The sequence below is a fragment of the Pyxicephalus adspersus genome, chromosome 2 (genome assembly GCF_032062135.1).
Source record: "Pyxicephalus adspersus chromosome 2, UCB_Pads_2.0, whole genome shotgun sequence".
In the NCBI taxonomy this organism is placed as follows: Eukaryota; Metazoa; Chordata; class Amphibia; order Anura; family Pyxicephalidae; genus Pyxicephalus; species Pyxicephalus adspersus.
This window is the reverse complement of record NC_092859.1, coordinates 7,003,648-7,016,860: the sequence shown is the minus strand read 5'-3', so window position 1 is coordinate 7,016,860 and position 13,213 is coordinate 7,003,648. Positions and strand designations below refer to the sequence as shown.

At 42.3% G+C, this 13,213-nt stretch overlaps 1 non-coding gene across 1 annotated transcript; it reads left to right on the top strand.

The window, feature by feature from the left end:
* The first annotated feature begins 10,811 nt into the window (after positions 1-10,811).
* On the top strand, positions 10,812-10,885 carry TRNAT-AGU (transfer RNA threonine (anticodon AGU)). Its single transcript has one exon. It is a non-coding gene; the product is annotated as a tRNA-Thr (tRNA).
* The last annotated feature ends 2,328 nt before the right edge of the window (positions 10,886-13,213 follow it).

Genomic DNA, 13,213 nt, shown 5'->3' with positions numbered 1-13,213 from the left:
GCTGGATTAAGGCTCCAGTCTCTTCGGGGGTGTGGGTTCAATTCCACTGCTGCCAAATAGTTGTTTTTGCATTCCCATGGGCTGCTATGGAGCCGACAGAAGTTCTAGTCTTCCCCCCACTGTCCTAAAAACACATTTTCAAAGCCATGTTGTAAAGTTCCATGGACTACCTACCTGCCTGGTTACACCATGTTGGTAGAATCTTTATTTTGCATTACCATACAGCCACAGCCTGCTCTACATTCCCCAAGACTCTAGCTAGAAAGAGGGAGATATCACATTTAGCAATGTGGAAGATGAAATAGGGTAAGTGTAGTACTAATTTCTTAGGTGATTTGGTGTTGGGGCATAAAGCAGGTAAGGTCCACCATAACCATTAGAGGAAGCTTTACATTTGCCTTCACTTCTCCCATCATCCCTGTTTAAAAGGATTTTGTACATTTTGACTGTGGCTGGGAAACTCTGATATACACTAAATGGTTACATTATCAGCCTTATACAAAAAACAAAAAAACTCAGGGCATAGCAAAACTTTGGATAGACCCTATACCCAATATAATGGCCATGGCCCATGGATTGTTGCCTATGATTATCAAGGTGTCCACCAGTGTCTCTGACCTGCCATCAACACCTGAAGGCTACCATCCTCATCCTCTCCGCCCAATCACAACAGTGGAGGAAGTGGGAAAAAGAAGCTGCAAGAACAGTAGCCACCGATGCATGGCAGAAATTTGGAGCAGTGCGGGAGCACCTGGTAGAGTGACATTGGCAGCTCCCTTGGCCCAGTCTTTGCACAGGGTCATGAAGTGTAGACAAGTAAATATGACTGCTTGTCTGTGCATTGGAGGCAAGAGCATAGTCACCCTATACCAGGAAGTGCTTGAACAAGAGTCTCTATGGCTCCATGGCCATCTAAAGGGACTCCCAACTAAATAACCAAAATATAAAAAATTTTTATAGATAGAAGGCATAAAGCTTTCTGACAACAAACATACAATGAGAGGAGCCCCTTTATTTTTTTTGCGTATGCTACTTAAAGAGACAGGAGCGTCTGTGTTATCTAGGTAATGAGATGCAGGTTGCTCCTTTGCCAGGAGAGCTGATGTGTCATGTGGAGATTCTGCCAGGGAGGGAAACTCTAGAGTCTGTTCCAGGGGCTAGGACACAGTGACAGGATGCCCTATATGTTCCTGGCAGAAGATGAGCAAGGAGATGCTCTGCAGGGCTCTGGCAGGGAAGAGCGGAAGTGATGGCCTGCATACCATCTGTCTGGCTGGATATGAACTGCTAATCGTTTTGCTAATCTGAAAGCCAGGGTAGGGAGTGAAGGGAGCGGAGGGAGGAGGTTTAACATTGACGGTGACTGAGATGGACAAGTGACTCAGGAGACCAAAGAATCGCTACAGGTGTCTATCAGGCTCTACCTCTAGGACACCTAGGAGAGGGGTGAGGGCAAATATAAAAAGGAGAGGTTCAAAGGATCAGATGCTTTTTCTACTCAGGGATTCAAGAAGAAGTGGGGCCGCCGGCAACAGATCAGACGTAGAAAGGAATACTAGAAGAATCAGAACTTTGCTGCTTTTCAATTTTACATGCCTACTACTCTTACTGTAATTTTTCACCAGATGTTCTTATCCCACCTCACCCTTTGCCTTTTCCTTCCCTTCCAAACCTGTCCTTGAAGTGTTCTTTGTTGTTTATAACTGGTGGCATCTCCATCACTTGTCTGTAGACCCTCACCTTTTGTGTATCTTCCAATATTGGTATCATTAAACGTCCAACTTCCTTACCAGAACATGCTTGTTACTTTATCCTTCTTGTTGAACTGTTTTCAATTTTTCCAAAATGTAGATCTGAAGACATCCTTGTAATTTCCAAACTCACATATGTAAAATGTTTTCTGATATTTACATATGTTGATGTGTCCTCCTTGACCACCTTGTTCCAAAACCAGCAAAGTCATTTTATTTTATCCTTTTTGTCTTTTTTCCTTTCCTTTCTTTATCCATCACCCTTTTGTGTCATCTAAAAATCCATCAATCAATCAATCAATCAATCCATCAAATTTTCCATGGTTGTCCATGCTGTCCATGGTTGATTCTACACCTGATTACATTCTTTCAGAAACAATAACCTCAGTAAATGTTCTGGTCCTCAATCCTCCCTGTCCATCTCAAGTTCTTCTAATTCTTTCAGAAGTCTTACATTTTCCTCTTAAGGCATATTACCCCATTTTCTCTTTCTTCCACCTCCTTTGTTTTCTGCTTACTGTATTATCTGAACCTTCTTCACCTCTTGTTTCCCCCTATAGCCTATAAAGATTTTATTCCAGCCTTATTACATCCTTGGAGATCCTTCATTTTCCTGAAGATCCTCATCAATCATCATATCTGTTGTTAGTGCACAAAAGGTTATTTTCCTATAATACTGACCCACAGATAACGCTTGACCTAACTGTTCCAAAACCTATACCCTTCACAATTTCCTATGTTGCCATTTACACGTCTTTTCTTTTGCCCTCACCTGGGCACCCGTGTCCACCTTTCATTTGACCTCCTAACTCTGTATCTTCAAACTTGTTCTTAGCTTGTGTGTGTTTGACCTATCTTCCAAAATTTACACCCTCTGCATTTCTGTTCCTTATTGCATAATCACTTTTTCCCTGTAACTTTGTAAAAAAAAATTCAGGAACTTCTGTCTTCACCATTGTCCCACCACAAAATTCACCATTGTCCCAACACTGAGCTTCTCCATCACATGTCCTTCTCTCCTCCACCATCATCCTCCCTTTACTCATCTCCATAAAAATTCCATTTTTTTTTTGGTTTTCAGTTGTCTTCTGTCCACCAACATTTTACCTTAAACACCTTACATTATATCCATTGATCCTTACGGCCACGTAAATTCTCCTTCACTAACTATTTCCCCCTTACTCCCAAAGTCTACATTCCGAAGATTTTTTCCTTGTGACAATCAGTTTCCTTGGCCTTTCAGTCTTGGCCATGTTTTCCCACCCTCCCCGGGGCAGCATTGCACGGTCCAGTAGGTTCAGCGTAGACGAACTTTACGGCTTCAATGTTTCCAAAAAGTTGAAGCCTCGTGTGGAGCTAAAGAAAAGAGGGGAAAATGGCACCGCTGGTGGTCAGCTCCCACACACTGCCCGTGACTGCCAAACACAAGGCCATGAAAGTCTTGGAAAACCAAGTGGTATGAGATACAGGTGAGTGAATATTAAAGTTTGCTATAAAAATATGTTCATAAACATGGATGTTTTGGCCAAGTGTGACCATGTCCCCCGGAAAGGAAAATTGACAGTTGTCAAAGGAAACACAGTTCAGTTGATTTCAACCCCATCACCCCCAATGATTAATTCAGTGTTTCCCAACCAGGGTTCTGTGGAACTCTAGGCTTCCTAAAAAGGTTGCCATGGGTTCTATGAGCAATGAGCAATTTGTGACTCAGGTCAGTTACCTCTGACACCAATGGTCTTTTTGGCCATCTGCAAGAGTGACATTCTCCACAAGGGCTAGCAACATTAAAGGCATTCTTCCACTGACCACCATGTTATTGTATTGTGGGTTTTGGATATAGTACCGTAATTATAGAAGGGGTTCACTAAGATCTGAAAGTTATTTCAAGGGTTAGCCCATGTAAAAAAGGTCAAGAAAGTCTGGATTAGGTGTGCAGGATGCTCTACAAAGGTCCAGGTTCTTGTCCAAAAGTAAGGACATACGATCACTTTCTGATCTGAATGTTATTAGCTAAAATGGGCAACCATCCTCCTATCGTGAGCACTAAACCAGAATTTAAAAATGTATAATATGCAAAAAGGCACCTTTCACAACAAAACATACAAACATTTATATAAAGCTGGCCATGCTGATGTACTGATTGTACAATCTTGGTACAACCTTCTATAGATTTGCCAAAACTATGTAACATAGGGACCTACCTATACAATACCTTTAGAATTTTTTCCATCAGGTAGACCCTCATACAGGATAATCTCATAAAGGAGATTGTACAATATGATTATACTGTGGTGTGTGTGGCCTGCTTAACCATCAGACCAATACCCACCATGCCCTTGTGGAAAGTGATTCTACTCCCTGCACCTTGGTGTATGGGCATTCCGAGAACTTCTTGTAGCTTTTTTGTCTATGTTCCTGACATATACATTGGTGGTTTAGTGTCATGCTGCAGAGTTTTTCTTTTGGGTCTCAATGAGTGAGATTTGTTTTTTGAACTCCAGATCTGTACACCTGCTGTGCCCAATGTGGAGGGTTCCCACTATCCCTGAGCCAAGTTCCTGGGTCCTTATACCTACTGTGCCCATTATGAGGGACTCCCATTATCAATGTGCCGAGTTCCTGGGTCTCTACACCTGCTTCGCCCATTATGAGTAGCTTCCAGGATCTCTACATTGAGTTTCCAGGTCTGTACACCTACTTGGCCCATATTAGGGGCTTCCACCATACCTGTGAGTATACCCGCTTTGCCCATTATGAACGGTTCCCACCAGTCCTGAATTGAGTTCCTGGGTGTTTACATCTGCTTTGCCCATGAGGGACTGCCAATTATCATTGTGCTGAGTTCCTGGATCTGTTACTCTTCTGCACTAATTATGAGTGGTTCCAAGATCTGTGAATTGAGTTCCCAAGTCTGTGCACTAACTATGCCCATTATAAGGGGCTTCTACCATACCTGTGCTGAGTTCCCAGGTCTGTGTACCCACTATGCCTATTATTAGGGGCTCCCCTCATCCCCAGACTGTGTTCCTGGGTCTGTATACCTGTAGTGTACATTATGAGAAGCTCCCACCATCCCTAATCAATTATTATTTATTGTATATTAGGGATTCTACAATACCTGGAACATCCAGGTGGGCAGGAGCAGAACCAGGAATTATAGCAGGAGCATCTATTAAATCAACCATGAACCATGGGATTTTTTTGCCTTCCTCTATATCAGCCATGCATATATGGTTCTGTCTGGAATTTATAGGCGTCCTAATGGTTGAACTTGTTGGACTTTTGTTGTTTTTCCACCCATGTAACTATGTAAGATGTCAGGAGTTGACTTACCAACTGCCTCCTAAAACTACAATTAGACTTATGGATGGAGTGGCACTTACTATTAGAACTCAATTACCTTCTGAGCCATCAGGCCGGAAAATATTTAGCTATGCAGCTGGAATGTGTTAGGAGTCACCATCATTGGGATCTCCTACCATTGAAATTGTTCTAAATATTGCTGATGCATTGTCTGTTTCATTGTTCCTTTGCAAATCAAGCATCCAATATCTCATTATTTGCAGCTTCTTTCCTGTCTACATACCAGTGATAGCTATATGACTTTTCTCAGGGCATAGTGACAACAGCAGACCATACCTGTGTAATGTGTCCAGGAACAGACACCAGTGTCTCATAGAATCGAATGTTAATACAGGGTGACAACACAAAAGGCACAAATGAGTTACAGGTTAGGCGTTGTCACCTTATAACAGGAAGTGCCTTCATGGCACAATCCCTGAGCTGATATGAGATTTTAGCGATTGGGTTTACATTACTTTAAGATGTGACTCCAGTATTTTCTTAACGCTGTGACCTTGCTTCACCCACTCAGTAAATATTCTAAGACACTTTCGTAGATAAAATTCTGTGGCATCCCCGGTGTTATACATTTCCAGGGACATGATTCTGAAAACTTGTAACCTCCTTGGGAATTAGCCTTTTACATATGGATGCATGAGCACAGCGGGCAGTGCCAATCCCCAGGATGAGCAGAGCGGGGGCACTGCCAGCTCCTCTGTGCCCATATGTTACAGCTAAGAACTGCCAATGATGCCACAATGTCAGAATAACCCCTAATGGCATGCATGTTATAGCATGTGTACATGTAAACAGCGGGGACAGCGCCAACCTCCGCCCTCCACCACCACCACCACCGTGCCCACTGACAGGGAGGGGAGATGTAAACTCACCGCAGGATATTATTATATATGGAGTCATGTGACCTGGAAAAGGACGGGGGAGCGTGTCTTGTCCTAGAGGTGTCAGGGCCTGTTAATGTCAACACATTGTGCTTGCTCTCAGCGACATTATCCTCGTCCCAGAATCCTCTCCGGCATGTGAAAGAGGGGGCAGCCTAAACAGAGAGTTATAAATGAGGGACCTGCCGGTGCCCATACTCACCTTCCAACCTAAAGAAGCTGAATACAAACCTCCATATGGCTACAAGTGTTGGTCACATTCAGCCGGACTTATAATGCTGAAGATGTTGCAGCCCCATCTAAGTGGCTTCCTTAGAGACTTTCACCATTTCCCCAAAAAATTAACTTAAACAGAAAATTTCAAAAACATTTTCCCATTTTTTTGTCAATGGAGGACATCAAAGTGACCTTTGGTGGTTTGAAAGTGGTCTATGGCTCTCCTGAATTGGGGAAGCTTTTCTCAACTCTCTTAAACCTCTCTTGGAAACAAAAAATATCCCATCATTAGCCCCATTTTTTAAGATTATGGGATTTTTTTTCCCCAAACAGAAAACCCAAAAATAAAATGATCCATTTATAAAGCAGTCGATCTAAAATTCACTAAACATTCTGTCGTTGTGGATCAATTACAGCCATTGAAAACATTTTGACTTGGAAGACTCTCCACCAGAGAATGTTTTATGGACATCATGAATAGACCCTAAATGGTGTATACAGGCAATTTTTTCATAAAGGGTCCACCCCATTAGGGTATTATTGCCATCTTTGTCCCTTCTTTAGCGATTTACCCCCTTTAATTGTCCTGATGACTATTGTCACCAAGACAAAACATTGGGGAAACCCAACATTTTGAGTTGGAACAAGGGGTGAGGGAAAAAAATCAATTTTGGGCATGTTTTGGGGGTCAACTCTCTGTTTACCTCTTTTCAACATTTTTCTTCTCTCTTTTCAACTTTTTTCACTTTGGAGAAATTTCCTCTTTTCCTGTTGCATCTTTAGGACATGAAGTCAGGAAAAATATTTCTAGCAGGATGTAGAAAGCTCAAAATACTGCTCAGTACATTGTAAATGTAGAAAACAACACCCACCCATACATGCAACATGCCCCATGTTTTTAATCACACAAAAGTCATTTCATTGGCCTAAGCTATAAAACTGACATCAGCTCAGCTTGTCTTGTCTTCCTGTTAGGGTTGCATTGGGCAACTCAACCCAGCACTGAAGATGTGAGGAACCCCTAAGATATAAAGAAACACTCCATATTTTTGGATTTGTATTGACCTTTACATTTCTTTGGAACCCAGGCTATGCTCGCTTTACAATAATTGCTACAGGGCACTTGGTTTCCTTAAACCAGTGCTCCATGGTGTCCATGTTTTTTGAGTTTCAAACCCAGACCAGACATTTGGGCTCACAGTTTTGGTGCAAACACCAGAGTGTCACGTCTCTCTAACACTTATTGTGATTCCTTTACCTAACCCCACATCAAATGACTCAAAGCCTGTAAAATGACTCCTAATGCCACTGCTAATAAAAGATATACAAGCAATTCATGTTTCCCGTTGTCCATGCCATCATACGTTGCCCGGATAAAGATCTATTGTGGCCAGAGGTCTCTCCAGAAGCTTAGTGGAGTGTCATTTGCCAGAACAACCCATTGGGCTTACTGGATCCTCCCACCAAGTCCTACTCTGTACTCTGAGGGACCTCTGGGGGGCCAGGAACCCCAGACTTCTAGACACATCAATTTCTAAAGAGGCTTTTGGGCAACCAGCAAATTTTATTTGCTGGTAGAGCTTTCATTAACAGTTTATTTAAAGTGGAACTTACCTTTTGTTGAGAGAAAAAAAAATCTGCTATAGGTGAGTTTTGTACATTGCAAAGATTTTAACAAACTTTAATGCAGATTCCTAGTTTTCTGTTCCAATAAAATAGATCATTTAACCACATTCTGTCCACACTGATTCCTGAATGGGAGGATCTGCACTCAGTATAACTACCTGCTGCAATCTCAGTGTTCTCTTGAAGAAAGCTAAAATGTCTGTAGTTAACCCTTGGAGAGTATCCCAGCAAAACTAAAGGGGAGAAGAGCTGCTTCTCCCTTTAGTGGTCAGACACAGACATAGGGAGGGACCTTCAACTTCAGTAGAGAAAATGTTGATATCCTGCCCTGCCAGACATGGCTGTGATATGCAGGAGAGCTGTGTAAGTCTTTAATCAGTAGGAAGCATGAATTTATTTTGCTTGCACAGCAGCCACTGGGTGGGGTACCAGGTCTACTTCTGGCTTTAGGACCCATTAAAAAAATAGGAGCCAGGTCTGTACTTTAACATAAAATAGACCCACTTGTTTACAGTGGGCAGGGATGAGTTTAGGCTGTTTTTGAATGTATTACGTCCACCTACCCACCATTATGTCCTTTAGGGCCCTAGGCAATTTCTTCCATCACCAACCTTGCCCTAACTACTGCCCATGCTAAGTATATCTAGCCAATGGAACTTCCCAGATAGGGAGTACTATTTACATATCTGATCTGGAGGTGAAGGACAAGTAAGTACAGTTATCTTTTTTCGCTTTTTAGATAGAGTAGAAAGGGTTCAAAACCCCTCATTGTTTTATTGCCATCTGTGTTCCATTAAAGAGATTTTCTTTCATTTTGGTACTGTAGACACAACAGAATATAGGAGCTAACCACTACAATGTGTGAGGGAAATCCTCAGTTGTCATTGAACAGGTGTCCCTTTTTGAAGAAGTTCATCTTTAGTCCTGTTTTGGTTACATGGAGGCATGGGAGAATGATGCCAGAAAAAGGCTAGGTGGTCCATCAAGTCTACCCTTGAAAGGATTACACCTGTGGTCAACTCTCCACTTAACCATGGCTGTATCCCATCACCGGTCATGAGGACAAATAGTGTGAATCTCCCTAGTGAGGCCACAGACAGCAATAAAAACAGATATTTTACCCTCTCATAATGGTATCCCACACAAAAATTGGGCTTCAGGATCCTTATAACTGATTATTCTAATGCCTCCTGCAACTTCCTCCCATAAACTCCAACCATCATTTCACACGGTGACTTGTGACTCTGTCTTGTATATTTTTCTCCCTCACTTTCTATCTTCTCTTTCTCACCCTCTCTTGTTGGCATGCAGTTCAGTGCCTCAGCTGTGGCCCCCCCCAGGCTCTCAGACACAGAAGGGACATGGATGTGGCACTCCGCGTTCCTGTGAGACATCTCAGGCGAGAGTAATGTTTAATCTCTCTAGCATTGGCTCGGCACACAGCTCAAAGCCTACTATCGTCTCCTTCTCTCAGGTCCCAACTCGTCACCCCGTCTTCCTTTCACAGCTTTAACCATTTATTCATCACTACCTTCACTCCCTAATCCTAATTACACTCATTCCCTCCATCAATAGCTGAATTCTTTGTTTCCACCTGTTACTTTCTTCCAAAATTGTCCACCTGTTTTTCATTGGTAGGTACCACTCTATCCATCCACCATCACATTCACCTCTGAGGTTGCTGGACAACGTTCCCGGTGCCTTGTCCACCTTTTTCCTTTGTGCCTGGGGCTCATGTACACCTATAAAACCTCTTGCAATGACCTCTTCGGAAGCCCCCGCAGGGGTGGAGGATGGAAACGAAGAGTTGTTGGGTCAGGACTGGGGGAGCCTCTTTCATCGCCCCACCGTTGGGTCACCAACCGTCAGGTAGACCGTGGATTTGAAAGCTTTCTGCGCACACATGGCCTTACGATAGCAGAGAAAAAGACCATGAGATACAGGTAACAAGGGTGAATTTATGTGATTGAATCCCATTTCTCTAGAACACTGTAAGTCTTCCACAATTTATAGGCAATAATTTTTCGTAATTTTAATTTAAAGGGCGATAGCTGACCATTGACCTAGAGTTTGGTGTATTTCAAACCAGACTTCAGGGACCATTATTGGTTAATTTCTTAAGATCTTAAAGAATTAAAGAGAAAATATTAATAAGTGCTCTTCACTTTAATTGTGTTTTGGATCCCAGGAATTCCTAAAACATGATGAGTGATATGGGAAACCGAGATAAAAAACGCTGTACTATCTAGCACATGTTGGCCACACTCTAAAGTCTCCTATATGGGGGTTAAATGAGTGTTCTGAGGAAAAAGAAATATTGTCAGAGCTGATATCTTTCTTTAATTCAATATATTTGCAGATGATTTAGAAAAAGTTACAGTTCTCTTCTTTAGATAAGTAGTTTGGTGTTATACAAACTAAATAAAGAAGTAAAGAGCTAATATATTCATACACAAGCACAGTATACATGAATGAGAGTAAAGTGACCACATATCCAGAGATGAGCAAAAATGCAGGTCATGGCTCTATCAATGAAAATGCTCTCAAAAAAGAGGTGTGAGGAGCGCCACCACTAGATAATGAGCAAAAATGCAAGTCAAGGCTGTGGTGTAAAAAGCGCCACCAATAGATGATGGTTGTCTGCTTTATTTCATACATTAAGAACCTTTTAACTCAAAATACAGCACAGCTTACAGAATGCAGCTGGTAGGATTATGTTAAATAGAATGGAATATATATATATATATATATATATATGGAAAGGAGAAAAAAATTCATCCTTGTAAATAAGTAACAAGATCATTGTTTGTGGTACCATCAGATGGGTGGTAATTAGCCACAAGTCACGGAACCCTTGGCAAACTCTGAAGGAACCTTAGAGTTTCATGGAACCTTGGTTGAGAATGACTGGTCCACATTAATGGTTGTCCAGTTATCTGAAGCCTGTAAGGCATTGTGGGTAGCAAAGGCTTACCAAGGTGCTGTGGCTTAGTTGGTTAAAGCGCCTGTCTAGTAAACAGGAGATCCTGAGTTCGAATCTCAGCAGTGCCTTTATTTTCAGTGGAAGTTGTCCTAAAATTTCAGCCGAGCCAAAAAATAAACCTACCTTCGATCCCGCACAGCAGTGAAATTGGTCCAGAGGGGTTGTCCCAGTATCTGACTCTGAGGCAGCACCATCTGCACCTCTTCTTTCTACATCACTTGATCCAGGCGCAAGATCGGGTGATGTAGTTTTGAAAAAAACTTGCTTATCTCACTGATCGGCAAATTTTTCTCTTTTCACAAAAAAGGCTCCTTATGTGCATGCCGGAGATGCTCAGGCATGCGCAGAGGGAGCCCCCCAAGAGCCTCAGGGGATGTGTGACGTAGGTATCCCGGGAGGCTTTGCTCCCCCATTCATTCTCGACCACCTAGGTCAGGGGTAGGCAAACTCCAGGCTTTAGGCCAGATACCGCCTAGCCAGTTATCCTTTCCGGCCTAATGCCCCCTTGGTCGATCGGCTTAATCCCTGCTGGCAGGGGTCGGCAACCCGCGGCCCTTGAGCCTCCTTGTTATGCCTCCCTTCCCTGTTTACTGCATCTGGCGTTAACATTTCCACAGTCGGGGTAAGAGGACATTCCCTCGCCTCAGGATGCATTGTGGAGGAAAGGGATTTCTTTTCAGGGGCGTTCCTGGTGGGGGGCGCAGCCATCAGCACGGGACTCGAGAGAGAATCCGGACTAGTGTGCCTTCTTGACCTCCTGAAATGGCCTAGTGGCCAAAAAAGTTTGCTGACCCCTGACCTAGGTGATCAAGAATTAGGGGGCAGTGCTGCTGTTTTTTTTTTTAATAATGTTTCCCTTTAAAAAAAAACAAACAGAATTTTATCTTACATAAAAGAGTTTGTCTTCCCTTTTATGTAAAGTGAAAATTCAGAGTTTAGGTACGCTTGAATATGTAAACTGCATAGCTATCTATCTTCCACTCATAGAGGACTGTTTATAAAACAGTGAACCGGACATTCACTGAAACATTCCCTGTTGGAGAATCGTTCCAGATCCCTTTTGTTTCAATAGCACTGATGGATTTTCCACCAGGAAATACTTTGCTGCATGTCAGATTCACTATTTATGAATGGACCCCATAGAAGTTTAACCATTTCTAGGGCAATTGTAGAGATTGGTCTTGGTCTGCTGCTGCAGAGTCCGTCCTACCTGCAATGCAGATCAGCAAAGCATGAGTAATCATAATAACTTTGTTCATGGTCATAGTTTTAAGGTTTTATGGTATCTCTACAGAATGCTTATCTATTGTTTTTTTTTTTTTTTTTTTTTTTTGGGGGGGGGGGGGGAGTAAGGAGGTATGCTTGGTGGCTTAGTTGGTTAAAGTGCCTGTCTAGTAAACAGGAGTTCAAATCTCAGCAGGGCCTTACAAAGCTCGTTTAGGTCTCAAGGAGTCCAAAAAAATACTCCTCAACCAATCACTGGCTGCCTTTGAGGTTCAAAGCCCTGGGTAGCAAAGTATCATGGTAGTAGTAGTGTGAATTTTCCTGTTACCCCAGGAGTTTGAACCCAAGAGAAAAATCATAATAAATAAACAGTTAATCAGTCCCTATTATTTCCCATTGAATTAATACAACAGGAAATAGGAGAAACTCATTGAAGTTGCAGTTTGAGATTTGTTAAAAAACAATGTTCTGGCAAAATTTGGAATTGATTCAATGGTGACAAAAAAAACAGTTGTTTTTGGGATGCTAATGATATCAATTCTAATGAAAACCAACCCATTGCTGACTTTAAATAAATTAATCCCACCAAACTACCCCCCCTCAAGATATGTCTATGTTAAGGGGCTTTGAAATAAGGCCATAGACTTCAATACAACCAGGGGCCATAGACTTTACAACAGTAGTGGGCCATAGACCTTAATACAGCCTGGGGTCATGGACTTCTATATAGTTGGGGGCCATAGACTTCAATATAGTCAAGAACCAAAAACTTTAATACAGCCGGGGGCCAAAAACTTCAGTACAACCAGGGGCCATTGACTTTACAACAGTAGTGGGCCATAGATCTCAATACAGCCTGGGGTCATAGACTTGTATATAGTTGGGGGTTATAGACTTTAATATAGACTACAATATAGCTTGGACCATAGACCTTAATACAACAGGGGTCCATAGACTTCAATACAGCCAGAGGGCCATAAACTTCTATATAGTTGGGGTCCATAGATTTCAATACAGTTGTGGCTATAGTCTTTAATACAGCAGTTGGCCATTGACCTCAATACAGCCTGGGGCTATAGACTTCTATATAGTTGGGGGCCACAGATTTCTATATAGCCAAGAACCAAAGACCTTAATACAACAGGGGGGCATAGACTTCAATACAGTCGGAG